This window comes from Anas platyrhynchos, chromosome 10, assembly GCF_047663525.1.
Source record: "Anas platyrhynchos isolate ZD024472 breed Pekin duck chromosome 10, IASCAAS_PekinDuck_T2T, whole genome shotgun sequence".
Taxonomy (NCBI): domain Eukaryota; kingdom Metazoa; phylum Chordata; class Aves; order Anseriformes; family Anatidae; genus Anas; species Anas platyrhynchos.
In genome coordinates, this window is record NC_092596.1 from 25,034,472 (window position 1) to 25,052,735 (window position 18,264).

Here is an 18,264-nt window from a genome sequence, read left to right on the forward strand (position 1 = left end):
GTAGAGACTTCTGTCAGCAAATATGTAGTCTGAAGAAGCATGAGGAACATGATCCTGCATTTAAACAGCAATCACAAATGAAACCGTAGTACTGACTTCAGTTTTCAAATATACTTCTTTGTGTTCTGCAGAATTCTGTAAATGTAAGCTGTGGACACATTAAAAGGTCTTTCCCAGGATTGTAATGATAATTTTTGTGATACAAAATAAGCATGACTTCGGCACTGGAACACAGATCAGCCAAAGATGTCCTCCTCTAATAATGCACCTCACTGATGTAACTAAGAATAAATTTACATCTCTGTCATGCACTTTTTTAGTTTCCTCTCACATCTCTTCCACTCCTTCAGGATTTAAGCTAGCATTAAAAGACAACGAAGCTTTCCTCCAAAAAGTACTCAAACAAGCATGTGAATCATTTATATGCAAGATGTTACCAAATACACTTGTATTCAAAAGCTTTTAAAAAATCTCATTCCCATCTTCCCAAGAGACCAAAGTGGCTCTTACTTAGTTACTGCAGTCTACCAAAACAGAAAGCAACAGGAGAAATACTCTGTTAATGTACGTCAAAGGAGTTACTGTGCTGTACAGCATTGCTAAACCTAAGGTATGAAAACAAGTACTGGAGTCTGCACTGGAAGGGAAAAGGTGCATCTAGCATGGCTAAAATAAAACCTCTGACACTATTCATTTTATTATTTATTTGATTTTCTTCCTAAAAACAGAATCTTAGATTGTTCCACAGAGCAAAAATCATTAGACATTTAAATCAAGAGACTAATAATGGAAACGCTGACATGCACTAACATTTTAATTTGCTGAGATAGATATATATCTATATAAAAAAATATCTTGCATACAAGGTATTTTCAAATGAAAAAATGGTTTCTACTTTTTGCTGAAAAACGAGGACAGTTTACAAAGCATTATAAGACACAAAGAAAATGAAAGAATCAGCAGCGTGCACATAAGGCAGAGATTATTCATCCTTAGTTTAATATCCTTTCACTTTTAGGTGATAAGATGCTGAAAGTCACAGCCCCCTAATATACCACCCATCTCAAAAGGCTTTCCTCCTTCGCTACTTCTCTACACTAAATGGTGTTTTTCTGTTGCTTATGAGAAAATTTCAGAGAAAAACAATTTTAGAAGAGTGATAAAATTTGATGATCAAACCCACTAAAATGTCAAAGCATTTCCAAGACAGATCCTTATTGGCTTTAAACTGTTTCAAGGTGAAAAAAGATTATTTGTCTATGGAATGCTTACATGGTAATTTTTAATTACCATAAACAGGCCAAGCAGTAAAAATCTACAAGACTGCACTCTAATTTACGCTCTTCAGTTATACATTTCACTTAGCTGTGGTAAATTTACACACTGGTAGAGATGGGATATATTTACCCAGAATACAATGAGCTTCAACCAACATTTCCAGTGACACTACCTAATGTCTCAAAACACGTATCTACCTACAGACATTCTAGTTGTGATTTTAGACCTGAAAGGTAGGAGGTATTAAAGAAAATCTGTGTTTACTAATGAGCAATTATAGGCAAGTATCTTAGATTAAAATTTTATGATTGTGTGCTTTGTTTGTTTTGAGGAAAAAGTCTTTCATATTTTATTCAATTCACTGGTGACCTTGTAAAGTGGTTAAGAGGGAATTACTCCAATCATCAACTGTGAAATGAAAATAAAGGTTAAGAAGAAAAAAAAATAAATAAATAAAGCACCTTCTGAAAATATAGGCCTAGTTCTTATATCATGCAGAGACCAGTCAGAATGAAGATTTTCTTGGATGAAGATTTGAAGATTTTCAGATATACCTGGGTGGTTCTTAGGTAACTAAGGAAAACGGGTGACAAAGGTGGCTAGCTTGACTGATGACCATTAGCAATCTCAAAATTACTCCAAATAGTGACAAATGTAACAACTCTCACTCATTCATGCCCTTTTTGTGATGCACATATACATACAATAATCCACTTAAACTAATTTTTACAGGACCAAATTTACATTTTCTTACAAGTGCTTAGATAACACTTTAAGCTGCAAGCAAAATATGTTCCCACCCAACTGGAAGTGAAATCAACTGGATCCACTTTAAAAGAGACCATGATTTTTTTCCAGTCAAAAAATAATCTGCTTAGGACTGTCACTATCACTTATGACTATTTATTCCACATTTAGATTTTTCAACTTTTTTTTTTTTTTAAAAAGGCAACTATAAATGTTTGTTTGTTTGTTTGTTTTCCCTCTTTCTTAGCTGGAAAACAGTATCTCTTATCTGCACATATCACCATTTTGTTGCATTCTCCCAGTTAGATATACATATCTTTAGTTTTCTGTTATTTAACATCATATAAGCACTTTATCAAAAATTTTATTTTTCCTTCCCTGAAAGTAAGCTCCTATTTTAACAAGAAGTCAACAGTTAGATCATAGTTAGACCTAAGTAATCCTGAAATCAAAAATAATTTAGAATATAAACACACAGGGAAAAAAAAAAAAAAAAAAAAAAAAAAAAAGTATGTAGGCATTGTAGCCTCAGGAAAAGCAAAAAGGTTTTCTCATTTTCTTTGAACAACCAGCACCCAAAGCTGTTTTCACAACATGCAATTTTTTCAAATAGTTTAGATAACCTGTTCTAGCATCAACTGCCATGTTACCAGAAAATGAGGGAAGCAGTCTCCAGAGTGCATGTTCACAAACTTACGCACTTTTGTTCAGAGAGCTCCTACAAAACCAGTCAGCTGGTACAGCAGGCTCTCTGTCCTTATCCAGTCACTTTGTCTGTGCAACTTAACTGTTTCCCTGCATCCACAGACTTGCACATGGTAGAATTTGTTCCCAAATACACTACATCAAGATTCTCACACAATGAGACACCTCATTGTCAGTTCAGGGGTACCAAAACTATAAATAAATAAATAAATAGAGTTACTGCACAGGACCAAGCCCTCACACTTTCCCACTGACCACTGGGAGAGGGCACCTGGGAAGGAAGAAGCGTGTTTCTCCCAAGCCAGAAAACGTAGCAGAAAGAGGAAATGAACAAAAAGAAAGCAGCATCAGCATTAACTACCACTACTTTAACACAGCCTTCTTCCTCACACCATCCAGATTAGAAGTCAGGTGTGTAATACCATCACTCAGTTACACAGAAAGCACCATGGTGTCTCCCTCATTTCTTCGCAGTCCTGAACAGTCTAACGTACACCCTGTCATGGCCCCTGGAACTCTTTATAGCCCACGGTTATTGGTATAGATTTACTGTGTTTTCACTAACTATGATCCAGACCACCCTCCCAAACAAGCCCATTCTCAAGCTGAGACAAGGCACACAAAGTGATGATTACTTGTCCTCAAGTTGCAGAAGTTTTTTGTTTGGTTGGTTGTTGTTTTTGTTTTTTGAATAACTGTCATCTTATTCTGGAGCCCAGGATCGCTTCAGTACAGAGAGTATCTCTGCAGAGGATGTTAGCTTTTCAGTAAATTAGTGTTTTGATCCAACAAGCACATCAATCACTGTCACTGTCAATGCCAATGATCCAGGTCTAATCAGTACCACTATTCTGAAAAGGCTCAGATGCCCTATTCTTGGAAAACTGAGGTCTCAGCACTGTACCACCATATGTCTGAAACCATATTTGGTCCCAGTTTAGTTCTGACATCCAGTTAAGAACCTCTACTCACCATCATTACCTCTCCACCTACAGCATCAGCATGGCAAGCATTTAGTATATTATCCCTTCTTATTGGACCACATGCTTCTCCTTTAAATAAAGGAGTCATCTATTATGTTGGCCCATCAGGAAAATTATTTTCTCTTTTCTCAGTACCTTCAAACACTTAAGCACAGGGTGTCTTGAATTCACCACTCATGTCCATTGTACAACTGCTTCCTTTGCAACAGCCAAACTAAAGAAATTTCTGATTAAAAACAGTAAGTAGGAACTTACAAAATTGCTTTAACAGAAGCTTGATGCTGAGAGGAAACAGAATCATAGGATCATTTAGGTTGGAAAGTACTCCTAAGAGCATCAGGTCCACCCATCACATAACACTGCAAGTCCACTGCTAAGCACTGTAGCTAGCCGCCACACCCACATGTCTCTTAAATACCTCCAGGGATGGCGACTCCACCACTTCCCTGGGCAAGCTGTTCCAATGCCCAGCCACCCTTCCCATGTAGAAATTCTACCTGACATCTACACTAATCCTCCTGTAGTGCAAATTGAAGCTGTTTCCTTGTGTCCTAATAAGTAAATAAAGTGATAACATTTTCAATCTCACTACCTCAAGTCCAAGAACGCAGAGAAGAGTCGTGGCCACCGCCGTTTATACCTTCTCGCAGGAAAGGTGAAATGGTGTTAAGCAAACAGAAGATTAACATTTTACCTTGACATTAAGTCAAGTCTAAGTCCTCCACTTTTTTTTTACTGCTTTTACAATTTGTTTTGGATATTTTTATTAAGCTTTTCATAATCAGCTTACTACCCCTCACTACCTCGTCAACTGAGATTCTTGTTTCATCATGTTTGCACTTCTTGCCATTGAAGCCTAACTTAATAATTTTAAGGCACTTTTATAATTGCTAATGTTGTTTCTTGCTTCTCATGCTGCTTACAGGCTCCTAAATAGCACTTGTCAAAAACACACTATATACTGTACCAAGTAACCATGGTTTCTGTTCAGAAAACACTGAGCTGCTCCACAGCCCCAGCTCCAACCAGTAGCAAGGCTGATCACATAATCCTAGTAAGCAAAGAGAGCAGGGCACAGATCTGCACAGGCAGGAACATGCAGCACTCTCACAAACAGCACCAAGGGCTTCCCCTCTTGTTGCCTTTCCTGTCTGATGCCCATTAAGGTTCATTAAAGGGAAATGCATACAAACATACAATGCAAAATACTTTTTGCATTTCTTTGCCCCTTTAGAACTTTGCTTTATTTGTTAAAATATATGCATTTACATACATATAAAATATCATTTGCTAGTTCACATTATCCACATCCATAAAAAAAAAACATTTCCTGGCTGTTAATCTTCCTGCTTCTTGCTTTAAATGACAAAGTTCAGCATTTTTTGACACATGTGGCACTGAATGTAGTTGTTTTCACATCTTTGACAGAGCTTCCAGTCAGCAGCAATGTATGTATGCAATCAACTTACTGGCATTTACACTAAAAACTGAATGCTGTAATAATACATATATATATATATATATATATATATATATATATATATATATATATATATATATATATTTCTATACTGCACTTTTCAGTAATTCAAATACATAATCTTATAGTGGAATACTGACAATATTATTTTATTTCTGATTCATATTATCTGTTGGGGGTAGTACAGACTTATCTAGGGACCTCAGTCAGTTCCTATTCTATTCTAACCATATAGTCCCTTCTCAGATAAAATATAATCTAGAATTATGATGACAAATTACAAATGAATTAAACAAGTGATAATTTGAACAGAAGAAAAACTACAAGGATCATTTTGGTATTGTTGTGGGTCAGTTTTTCCAGGCAGCTTTAGTAGTAGTACTGTGTGCATTTCTGGGCACCACAGTACAAAAAGGACGTGAAACTGTTGGAGAGTGTCCAGAGAAGGGCTACAAAGATGGTGAAGGGCCTGAAGGGGAAGACGTACGAGGAGTGGTTGAGGTCACTTGGCCTGTTCAGCCTGGAAAAGAGTAGGCTGAGGAGAGACCTCATCACAGTCCACAACTTTCTCACGAGGGGGAGAGGGGGGCAGACACCAATCTTCTCTTTAGCGACCAGCAATACATGTAGGACCCGAGGGAAAGGTGTCCAGCTTCAACAGTGGAGGTTCTGGCTGGATATCAGGAAGAGGTTCTTCAGTGAGAGGGTTGTTGCACGCTGGAACAGGCTCCCCAAGGACATAGTCATGACACCAAGCCTGTCAAGAGTTTAAGAAGCATTTGGACTGTGCTCTTTGTCATACGGTCTGAATTTTTGGGTAGACAAGTGTGGAGCTAGGAGTTGGACTCGATGATCCTCATCGGTCCCTTCCAACTTGGGATATTCTGTGATTCTATGACTTTGCAGGGACGCCAAAGGAGTTTAAAGGAAGGTTCTAAAGGGGCAAGTGAAAAGAAAGCATGTTTCTAACACACTTGTTTTGCAGAGACACATATGCACATCACAACAAGCAGCTTAGGGCAAAATGTCAATATGAATTCAGAGCCTGGATAAACAATTTGGTGGATTAACAGAAACGGAGGACTCAATCTCAGCCACCTCCCTGACCATAACACCGGGAAATCTTAGACCCACGCAGCCAGACTACTTCTAAGATAGACTAAGAAGTCTAAGGGGGCTCCTAGATTTCAAGCCTACATATCTAGGAGAAATTAAAGCACTATTTCAGCCAATTTCAGTTTGTGTTAGCGGCTGAACGTTTATGAAGATTATCAAATTCTCCACAAGCCACAAGTTTGAGAAAAGGAAGAGATCTGTAGAAGAGAAAGCTATGAATCAAAGAAACAGTTCAAAACATTTGAATTAACTCCCCAGTAACAGGGTACAGAATAAAAACTGAAATCAAATTGTGATGAGACAAGATGAGACAAGAAAGTGAAGAAGTGAAGAAAGCCTGCAAACACGATACATCTCTATCAGGACAGTATCAGACTCTGAACAGTAGAAGAGTGAACTGTTGATTACAATTAATCTAGTGTAAGCAATTCATGCATCACGTAGAATGAAATGGCAGCTTTCAGGCAGTCTTTGGCCAAGCATATGTAAGCTGTGTTCTGTTTCTGGTAGCAATAGGTGCTTTGCTGAGAGTTCTCTGCTGTCTTACTGCCTTTATGCTCACTTTGTCCTTACCCGCATAGAAAAAAGTTACTGGAAAAAACATTAGTCTTCTGCCTGTAAAACTCACCTTGTAGTTAATTTTCTACTTTTTTGTTTTGTTATGGCTTATACTGTAAACTTAGCACAATTAGGTTAAACTGTAAAGTCAGCACAGATGTATTAAGGAGTTATCACATGAGGTAAATTTAAAAATAAATATTCTACTTACAGGTTAAGACAGAACAAATATTACACAAATAATTTGAACAACACTTGATTTTGCTGATAATTACTAAATTGAGAAAAGCCTGTGTGCCTCAAAATTTTCTCAAAGATGGAATAAAAGCTCATATGGATCATAAACAAGAATATTAAACAAACTAAAATTTTAGTGGTTATTTAGTACAAGTTACATTCTCTCCAAGACAGCAAAATAAGCACAAACATTTAAGGAGAGAAACAAAAGATACTACAAGTTTCTTATCAGAGTATATTTTAACTATATATTAGAAAAGTATATTCTGCAGCTTTAAAAATCTTAGTCTCTTGATGGTCATTGCTAAGCAACCAAGTTTTCTTTCCTAAACACTTCTTTCAGCACAGTCACGACCAACTAGTAGAATTGGTAATGTGATTCAGAGGACCAGTCAGGCAACAGCGTCTCCATATTTTGTTCATAAAGCACCAAAATGTAAGCATCCATTTAACTTTGATGGTAATAAAACATAAGGAAAATGTCTGCTAGGTAATGAAGTATTGAAATGTTTATGAAAAACATTTGAGAATTACTTAACAATTACTATTCAAATGACAATGACTATGAAAGATCTTGTGCGAGAAATAGCTCTACTCAAAGCCTGCTGATTTCAGCAGAACCAAAAGAAACAGAATACAGGGTGAAATAATGAACTGATTTTTTTTTTCATCCTTTATGAAACTGTATCTATCACCTCTGTGCTCTGAACCACAACCTTCAAAACCAAAGGGACAATTACATGATGCACAGATCTAATATGAGGAACAACTTTTAAATGAAAAAAAATATGTATTTCAACCTTAAAGCAGGTTTGCCTACTTTCTGTCATTGTAGATAGCAAAAAACAGGGTTACAAAAACACAACCTGAGTATTTTCTCAAATTCTCTCACCTGGAAAAAAAGTACAGGTTACAATGATTCTGTAATATTTATTTTAATTAGGGAGAGCAATGTGTGTTTGTTTCTTGTATATTTTGAAATATATGCAGTTAATAAATTATTTCTTATGGTACTTTGTGAAAAAAAAAAAAAAAAAAAAGTAACCAAATAGTAACCATGTAAAACAGTAACATCTAGGGAAGTTCTATATGCACAGCGAGGAATAAATATCGCAAATTTCTCCTTTTATATTTCTTAAAACTGTCAAACATCTTCACCAGAAAAAAATATGTAAATCATTAAAAATGAAGCTATTCCCTCCTTTGCTTCATGATGAATTCTAATGTCTTAGTTTCTCTCTTCATTCTTCATCTCATTCTGCTATCATTAACGTGCTACTCTGTGCAGATTCGTCCCTGTAACACAGGCCTACAAGGAAGAGGCATCCTTCTCGAAGTCAGCCAGTCTAAACAACAGCCAAGTCTTCAGTTACTGTGAATATTTCCAGATTATCAGAAAGTGACTGAACTACACAAAGACATAAATCCAAACTGAACATAATAACATGAACTTCAAAAGACAGTATAAACCTAGCACAATCGCAGGTTATTTATTCTACTGTGAATGACTGAAAACCCTCCTACAGTCTTCACAACTAAACGACAGGTAAGGCAGGCATACTATCCATTTCCTGCAACCTCACCTTGTGATTACAGAATAGATGTCGCATAAGCCTGCTAACATAAAAACTTCCTGGTTACACACATACCAACTCCAGTAAAGTAACTAAAACCATGGAAACAACACGAGTAGAGGTAAAAAGAAAGAGAAGCGTTTAATTACGATTCAGTGTTCAGAGACACTAAATCCAACACGCTCTTCAATGCTGCGGAATGCTACAGCACGGACTAGCGGTTACTAGAAAGAAATGCTGCCAGAGCACACTTGGGTCGTTTTCCCTAACACCTGACTAATTGCCATTTTGAAGACACTACAATCTGGGTCTGAAACACAAAACAAACAAACAAACCAAATAGAAACACTGGAACCAAAACGCTGGCACAGGTTGCCCAGAGAGGCTGTGGATGCCCCATTCCTGGAGGTGTTCAAGGCCAGGTTAGATGAGGTCCTGGGCAGCCTCATCTAGTGGGTGGCAGCTCTGCCCGTGGCAGGGTGGTTAGAGCTAGATGACGTTTAAGGGCCCTTCCAACCCGAGCCATTCTAAGATGCTATCAAATGCATTAAACAACAGTCTTCAATAGAATGACAGAACAGTGCTTATTATACAGTAGTGATCGTCAGAGGACATCTGAACTTGGAATTAGCTCTTTATTTTGAAAAATGCATTTTTACAATGCTCATGAAAAAGTGACAAAACTCAACACTAGTGTTTTCATGACAGTGAAGAAACAACCTCCTTGCAATCTTACTTCAGCAGTGTAAAAATATTACTCATTACTTATTGTTGCTTTTAATATTTTTGGAGGTAGTAGATTATTGTATCTACTGATACAGACTTCATTGTCAGCTTTAAGCCACAAATAAAAATAAGAGCTTTTTCTCATTCTGGGTATATACTTTTACTCATCTGCTGGGAAAGATTCACAACTGAACAAGATCTTAGAATATTCTAAAATTAATGTTTTGGTATTTCAGAATGTATTTTTAAAAATGCAAAGAGCTGCACTGTGTGGACTGTGTGTGCACTTTTGGGTGCCACACTATAAAGGCAACTACCAGAGAGCATCCAAAGGAGCACTGTAAAGATGGTGAAGGAAGGGTCTAGAGGAAAGATGTATGAGGAACAGCTGAGGTCCCTGGGTTTGTTCAGCCCAGAGCAGAGGAGACTGAGGGGAGGCCTCACGGCAGCCTGAAGCTCTCTCATTAGAGGGGAGCAGAGGGGCAGGCGCTGAGCTCTGCTCTCTGAGGGCAGCGACAGGACCCGAGGTGACAGCATGGAGCTGGGACAGGGGAGGGTCAGGCTGGGGGCTAGGGAAAGGTTCTGCACCCAGAGGTGGTCAGGCACTGGAATGGTCTCCAAAGGAACATGGTCACAACACCGAGTTTGGACAATGCTCTCAGACATAGGGTCTGATTTTCAGGTGGTCCTGTGTGGAGCCAGGAGTTGTGACTCAAACCTTGTGGGTCCCTTCCAATTCGGGATATTCTGTGATTCTACATTATGTGGAATTCTTTTGTCCCTGCTAAAATGAAAAAGGTGGGATGTGTTTTGCTTGTGTGTTTATACACCTTGACCGTACTAGATTTCCATATCATCCTTATTTTAAACAGAGATGATAAGGATATATTACAGTTTACACACACATACCATAATGCATATGCTGTAATTCAGCAGGAATTAATCATTTTCACCAATTTATTTTTTGAATATTAGTAATGAATTATTTTCAGCCTGAAACAAACATAGTAGGTTTAACATAGTTAATTTTCATCCACTCTGCCAAGTGTTGCAAGACTGTAGAAAAACAGGACAAAATAGATTTTGTATAAAAACTACCAAATCATATTGGCCATTTTGAAATTAAAGTGACTATAAAATGCAATGCTTTTGCAAAAATGGAATCTTTGATAATTTATAGTACAGTTTGAAGTGTAGCTCTAGGTAACGTCAACAAGATCACATGTCTAAGCACTCTGAATTTATCTAGCAGGATTCTGCTTTTTATTCTTTTTAAAACTTTGTTTTTCACATTTTTTCTTGAGACTGTCTTTAGAGCTTTTGTAGTTAGCAAACAACACTCGTATAAACATCAAGCCATTCAAAGATGTATAGCACATATATTCTGATACAGCTTCCTTAAAAAGACTGAAATACATAGGCATGAGTTAGTAAAGGAAGATCATTATGCCAGGCTTTAACCAAGGTAAAAACATCTGTCTTTTGCCAGCATCAGCATTACTTACAGTACCTTCTTCAACAAGGAGTGAGGAACCTTTGTTATTTAAAAAGAACAGTCTTACTGTAAAATACTTTAAATGAACCCAAGTTCAAATACTTAGTCTAATAAAGTACACCAACTCACTCATCCATGAGAAGATATGGTAAAACATAGAAGAGATGGTCTAAACTGAAGACCTGAGCAGAGAACCACAGCTCATTTACATATTTAGAGACATGTGTAATCAACATTCCCAGAGCATGCACTAAGTCAAACTGCATTTGTAACAGAAGTATTAAAATGGCAGATTGGTTTTCAGTCCTGCAGTAATTACAGCCATATAAATGACAGCACTTTGATTCAGTTTAATGGATTTTTTTTTCTTAACTTACTATGCAATGTCAGCCTCAACACATTAATGGGAAGTTTCAACACTGTCATTTTGATGGAGAGAGAAACAAAGTTGCATGAATCAAAAGCCTAAAACAGTACTGTCCTTTATCAAGCAAACTCAGAACAACATCAAGAAGCATGTTTTACTTTTTGTACTCAGTATGATTTCTCCGAAATAAAACACTATACTATATTACATATTATATTACATAGTATATTACATATACTATATGATACTCATCATCTAAAATAAAGTACTAACATGTAACAACAACAGCAAATGTACTTAAAAACTATATTGAAACTATAGGTGAAAAACAGCCTGTTGGCTATGGATAAAAATAATTTTTTTAGAAGCTTATTCCTTTCTGAATCAATTCAGATACAGTATTAAAAAAAAAAAAAAAAAAAGAAGAAGAAAAAGGCAGGTTTGCATTTCTGTTTCACATTCCACATAAGGAATGTGGCTTAGCACACTTGTGTTAGAGGCAAAAAGTAAGATTTTCAGTGTTGATTCACCAGTTAAGATGTACATAATTATCATTACCATCCAACCTTTAATATTCTTTCTTAACAATGCTGAGGGAACCCTGGCAATGGTACAAGAGGTTCAGGTGTGCATACAGGACCATCCATTTCACCATTGCTGAATGCAAGAAAGAGACTGGTCTTTTGAGCAAGGCATTGGAGTGACAATTTCATTCAGCACTGAATGAAATTCAGCCAGACACTCAGATAAGCATCTGAGAGCCACTACTTTCTTCCTAATCTGTGAAAGTTAATGAACACAACCCTAAGTCTTTATTGGTCTTTTTTATTTTGTCCAAAATTAGATGAAATGCCACAATTCCAGTGACCAAGCCTAAAAACAAAGAATTTTCCATACCTATTACTGAGTTTCAGTGGGTTCAACGATTCAGATCTTTTCTAGCTGACGTTGATGAAAACTTCCTTGTCCAGCTTTGAGGAAAGGGTAACGAGTTACAATTCTGCTCAACCACTCCATAGCAAGCAAGACACTAAACAGAACAGCACAATGCTCCTCCTCTGCATCAAAAATATGATCTCAAAGAAGATGCTCAGAATTTCATTTTTCTGCCTTTGATTATGTATCTACCTGGCAAGTTTTTCTGAAAAAATTAAAGCATATGAACGAACATCTGTAGCTTTTTTCCATAGCTAAGCTTTCATAAACGATTCAGAAATTAATCTAGAGGCAATGCCAGTAAAAGGAAAACATTACCCAGTTAACAGACAACAGGGAAATGAGTAAAACCATTTTGATTAGCTAGAATTTTGAGAAACAATGGCCACTTCTGAAAATCCAGAGTAAAACCTCTTTAACAGGTCATGGCAGATTTGGAATACTAAATAAAACAAGGTATTCTTTGCTGCACAGATATGCAATGAATCCCAAGGCCCCAAAGATGTTATTTTGCTTTGGTGAAGATCACAGGATTTAATTCAAAACACAGGATAGAAACAACGCAGTAGAAAAGAAAACCTATGTTAGAAGTTTATCCCTCTTCACATCACTCTTAGCATATTGTCGAGTTTTGTTAAACTGAAAAACAATAATATCACTATAAACTACGCCTCATTGCAATGTCTAAGATATTTCAAATTTATTTCAGTAAATACTACAAATAATCACAGATCCCAGTATTAGAGTATACATAAAAGCAAGCTGGGTGTAGCACTACACATAAAAAGAGGATTTGAAATTGCTTAAGAAGAAGGAATACACCAAAAATCAAGTTGGTATTAAGAGACACAAAGTCAGCGTAGAATTTAAGCCTCATACCTCAGACTTCATTCATTTTGTGACACTCCTAAGTATGAATTTAAAGGGGTAGGATGGACATAGTTGGAAATATAAATACAGGAAGTGGCTTTTTTCCATCTGTTTCTTAGGATATGTGATTTGTGCATGAAGTCAACCAACTTCTTCACCTAGGTAGTGCTGAGCACAAGACAAGTATTAAGTACAGGCCTGACTTCTGGAGTGAAGGAAAGGGAGCATTTCTTTTGCACCGGGTATTGCATTTGACTTCTTAAGACAAAGAAAAAAAGACAGAAAAAAACCACCACACCCTAGACAGTAAACATGCGTTCAAAAAAAGGGAGTCAGAACAATACCTGGTACCTCTTTCCACCAATCTTCTCTTTCCAATAATTTTAAGTAATTATGGCTAGCATATTTGCCACTGAAAAAGTCTGTTGTCCCTACCAAAGCAACATTTACGCTTCAGTTGACATCCTCACGTAAAATACGAGCAGAACTATAACCTCTCAAAAGAGCAGTTGTTAGCAGTTCCATATGAACTGAAATCATGGACTGAAATCTAAAACCAAAGCAATACTACACTCATTCTTCCAATCCACATTCAGATAGGAAGCTGTTACCCTGCAGATCCATATGACTCATTAATGCTCTAGGAAGGAAAAGAAAACATAACATTGTAAGTGCAGCTAAGTCAAAGACACATCAAACATGTGATGCATTTTATCATTTTAACTTATACTGACTGTAATTTTGTAACTGAATATTTATAACTCTACTTTGCTAGACTAAACCAACTCTTCCTTTAACCAAAAATCTCATTTAGTAACAAAGCAATCTTTGAGAAACCTGAAAAACAAAGTGCATTCGGTTTCTAAAGGCCTCAATATATTAAGTGGACCCCTACCTGCTATGCCATCCAACAGGAAGTGGGATGAACTCAGCAGCTAGCATATATGCTTCCTGATACACAACCAGCCTCTGCAGAAGCTACTAAAAAAAAAAGCATCAGAATCAGAAAGACACCTCATTGAGTTAGCATCAAAGAGTACCTTTATGGAAAGCAGTAAGAAGGGTTTAAAAGTGACTTGTGGCTGGAGATTTTCAGACTTGCTATGCTGCTTTTGCAAAAACAAGGTCAGTCACTAATTAGGTCTGCTTTAAGCAGAGTGTTGGACTGGATTACCTCCAGAAGTCCATTCCAACCTAAATTATTCTTTTTTTCTAAGACTCCTTCATTCGTAATATGACAACACTGTTCATTTCCAAGGCAAAGAAGCCTGAAAATCATTTTCAAGAAGACTACAGGAAAAGCCTACTGTTCTGCTTTCAAAAATTAAAACAGCAGATCCCTATGCTCTGGCAACTGTATCTTACTCTTTAGAGAGAGACAATCTACTCTTTAGAGAGAGACGATCTACATGTGGACTAGGCCTGAGAGAGAGGAAGATTCCCCCCCAGTCAGGACAACCTAGAAATCAGAAGGAAAAAAAAAAAAAAAGACTTAGCAAAGAGTCTAAAATTAGTGTTTGAACTTAAGAAAAAGGAAAGAAGGAAAGAAAAGAGGGAAGAGAGAGGGGTGATCTCATGGTTTTTAGTTTAAAATTCTGACTTTGACTTTGTATGATTTGGCTGAGGTGTCTATGGTCTCATTAAAGGCGCAAATATATCAAATTTCTTGCGGATGCCCTTACTAAAAATAATTTTAGTTTGATTCTTTGGCTATAGCCTAAGGTTTAATATTCTGACTGTATTATAGCATTGTCCCCTAGAAAAATGAACAAGTAGACTCAGCTAATCAGAATTGATATTAATCTTGATGAGAGGACTCTCTCCAGATGAACTGAATGTGGAAAATGAACTCTTATATTTCAGCTAGGTTACCAACAAGTACCTTGGCCAAAGCTAGGATTTGTAAAAGCTTCAGTATAGTGTACTGTTATAGCCTAATGAAATTCCAGAGGAAGCCCACAACAAACGATATAGTCTAGATTTTATTTTGACATGGTGATTCAACCTGGTTTGCTAACAAGCAAAGTCAAAAATAACTCAAGTAAGAATACGAAATACAACAGCTTCCTTTAAAACTGAAAGATACTTAGCTAAAGTACTATTTTAAATATAGAAAGAATATATATATTTGAGTTGAGACTGACAGCTAATGAAGAGTTTCTCTTATGGCCAATTTCATGAACAAGTTGCTCACCTCAGAACAATAAAGCTACATCTTAGGGGATCCTATACCGATTAGCTCTGCACTTCCACATGTGTTTCCTAAATCTGAAACATATCAAACAATGCTACATGTCATGGAACCAGTAAGCCTAGATTTTCAAAGCTGGCCATGGTATTCTTACTTCTAGATTAATTTTCTATGTTACCATAAAATACATCACATCAAAGATGGCTTATAAAAAGAAAAAAAAAAAAAAAAGTAGGGGAAAAAAAGAAGAGCTCCAGTGCTTATGCCCTTGATGTAAATAGTAACAGAGAGCAAGTGACAAAAGCAATTTGTTTTATTTCTATTATTTGCAGATCTATAACAGAACTATAAATGTTTAACAAAATGACATCTCAGTTGCAACCTGTAAAGCGGTTAGGAAAGCCAGAAACAGTAGATGACTACAATGGAATAATTTGCATTGGAAAAGGCATCCCAAAAGATCAAAGAACAGAAAGATAGAACTTACTCACCACAATTGATGGTAAGAATTGACTTTCCTACTAGTTCATCCGCACATATTGTCACTGATACCCATTCACCCTCTTAACGTCTTTTGTTTCCATTCTTTTATTAGTGACTTTGGGTGCTGTTAGATTTTTGAAATACATCTTTAAGGGATTATTCACATGAAATTTAATAGCTTTACAGAAGCTTTAAAGAGGACTTCTGTTAAAACTCAGTAACCATTAGAACATTTGTGAAGACAGGTCCAGAAAATATCAGCAGCTACAGGACCAATATACAGGTTAATGTGATAGTGAAGAAAAAAATAACACATTCCAACCACGTTGAATTGTTCTAAATGTGAAAATGACCTTGACATCCCCACTAACCCACTTTTCCATCTAGACACAAAGATCATTTTGTAAGCAATGTTAGCTACACTCGTAAAACGTATCTTTCAGTTCTACATACCATAGTCCGTTTACAGAGTCTGGCAAGTAAAAAACACATTTCTTTAACAAAGGGTGCTTCCTGTACAAAAGCAACTACTTCATAGACAACTATTTAAATGAACAAATGCGCTGAGCATATGAAATAAGATGAATCCGGACTGCTGCACATTCCCAGGCACACCAAACTACTGATATGCTCAGCAGAAGTTCATAAACAAGCGGTACTTTCATTTTCCTTCTATTCCTCCTTCCAATTTATGACAGTACCTGCCTATCACTAAAATACAAGACTTTAAAAAAAAAAAAAAGACAGTATATCACATGGAGGTCATTAAGCAACCAGAATATCCACATTTGTCAACTTAAGAAGACACAGTATAGCTTTGGCATTCCATTTGACTGCTTTGTTACTTGGGAAGGAAATATACAGGTCTTGTGAAACACAGACTCAGAAAAGCAGAGAGCTACGAAAACCAACATTTTTAAACGAGCTCGTGAGAAAGCTGCCTTAAACCTCACCTATCCTGCCGCAAGTCACCATCTCTCATTGACACTTGTGCTACAAGGAGAAACGGAAGGCTGTGAGCAGCGACCATCGGACACCCTCTACACAAGTAATTTCCTCATTGGATCACCTTGCTTTTATAACGCACGTTTCTCGCTCCCCGCCTTATGCCCGGGCGCAGAGCACCTCCCTGAGCAGCGCACTGCCGCAGCCTTGCGCTTGGCATCGCTAAACGGCACCGCGCGCGTTTCCCGGTCCCGCAGCCCCCGCCCAGGCCCCTTCCGCCGCCAGGTCACGACGGGCTCCAGGGCCCCGCCCGCACTCCGCGGAGTGCAGGGCGCCGGCAGAGCACCAGCGCCCGCCCCAGGCCCCGCGCCCCCCGCCCGGGCACGCACCCGGCTCGGGCCGCGCGTGCGGACAGAGGAGGAGGAGGAGGAGGAGGTGGAGAAAGGAGGAAGAGGCCGCGCTCGGCCGCGGCCCGGCCCGGCCCGGAGAGCACCCGTCAGGCGGCAGGGGGCGTCCCGCCGGCCTCGCGGGTCACGCAGAGCGGAGCATCCCCCCCCCCCCCCCCCGTTTTCTCCCCCCTCGCCGCGCCGCCGCCGGGAAGCGGTGCCCGGCGCCTGCTGCCGCCCCGCGCCCGCCCCCGCCCGCAGCCGGGGCCTCACCCGCTGTTGTCGCTGCAGACGCCGCCCGCGGCTCCCTGCGGCGGCTGGCGGCGGAGAGTCGAGGGGCGGCGGGGCTCGGTGCGGCCGCGGCACGGGCCCCACTCCGGCCGCTCCCGCCGCATGGAGGGGGGAGGGCAGGCTGGAGCGAGGGGAGAGGAGCGGGGGGAGCGGGCAGCGAGGCCCGGGCGGGACGGGGCGGGAGGGGGCTCAGCGGCGGCGGCAGCGCGGGGGCCGCTGCCTCCGCCTCATCCCTGCCCGCGCCTCCGCCGGGCCAACGCCGCTGCCCGGGCGCCGTCGCCTAGCAACCGCGCCCAGCCCCCGCCGCTGCGGGCGCCCGGCTCCTCGCGGCGCCCCGCGCGCTCCCGGCGGCAGCGCACGCGCCGTCGACGCGCGGCCGCGCGCACCGGCCTTCCGCTCCCGCCCGGCGCCAGGGTGCTGCCGGCGCGTGCCCGGCCCCGGGCCCCGCCCGCGGCGCAGGAGCAGAGCCGGGCCGCGCGGGGAGCGAACGCCTGGAGGGCTGACGGAGACGGGGTGCTCTTAGGAGCCGGGGGCTGGCGTGTGGCTGCCGAATTTGGAGCGAATGCCGTACCTCGGGATGCGCCATTTTGACTCCTGCTTTCTGAGGCCTGGCAGCGCCGCTCCCCGCGGTGCCCGCGGCAACACGCCCCCAGCCCCGCGGCAGCCGGCCCGCGGCCGGTCCTGCTGCGTGCTGGCGGGGGGGGATTTTCCATCAGCCTGCCGGCCGGCAGTACCGGGCTTTCTGCTAGCGCAACTGCAATTGCTGGGCATGCCATTTCTTTCACAAAACGTGTTACACGCTTTTTTTTAATGTCAGTCCGCACAAATTTTCACCTGCCCTCACACCTCCCAAGTTTCCCCTGGCAGCTGGACGACCTTATAAACTCCTGTCTGAG

The 18,264-nt window shown here is 39.9% G+C and overlaps 1 protein-coding gene across 6 annotated transcripts in view; it reads right to left on the reverse strand.

Annotated features, from left to right (window-relative positions):
• The window catches only part of ZC3H12B (zinc finger CCCH-type containing 12B), a 31,978-nt gene extending 14,017 nt beyond the window's left edge, over positions 1-17,961 (reverse strand). Inside the window, exons 1-2 of one of the 6 annotated variants that reach the window (XM_072042978.1) lie at positions 17,351-17,735; positions 13,968-14,053 (exon numbers count right to left, since the gene is read on the reverse strand). The gene's annotated coding sequence lies outside the window, so the exon portion shown is untranslated. Of the gene's footprint in view, positions 1-13,967; positions 14,054-16,699; positions 17,018-17,080; positions 17,228-17,350; positions 17,736-17,939 lie in introns of those variants that run through there. The other 5 variants (XM_038184679.2, XM_027465230.3, XM_027465231.3 and 2 more) reach the window with 5 other exon arrangements.
• Positions 17,962-18,264: the final 303 nt, after the last annotated feature.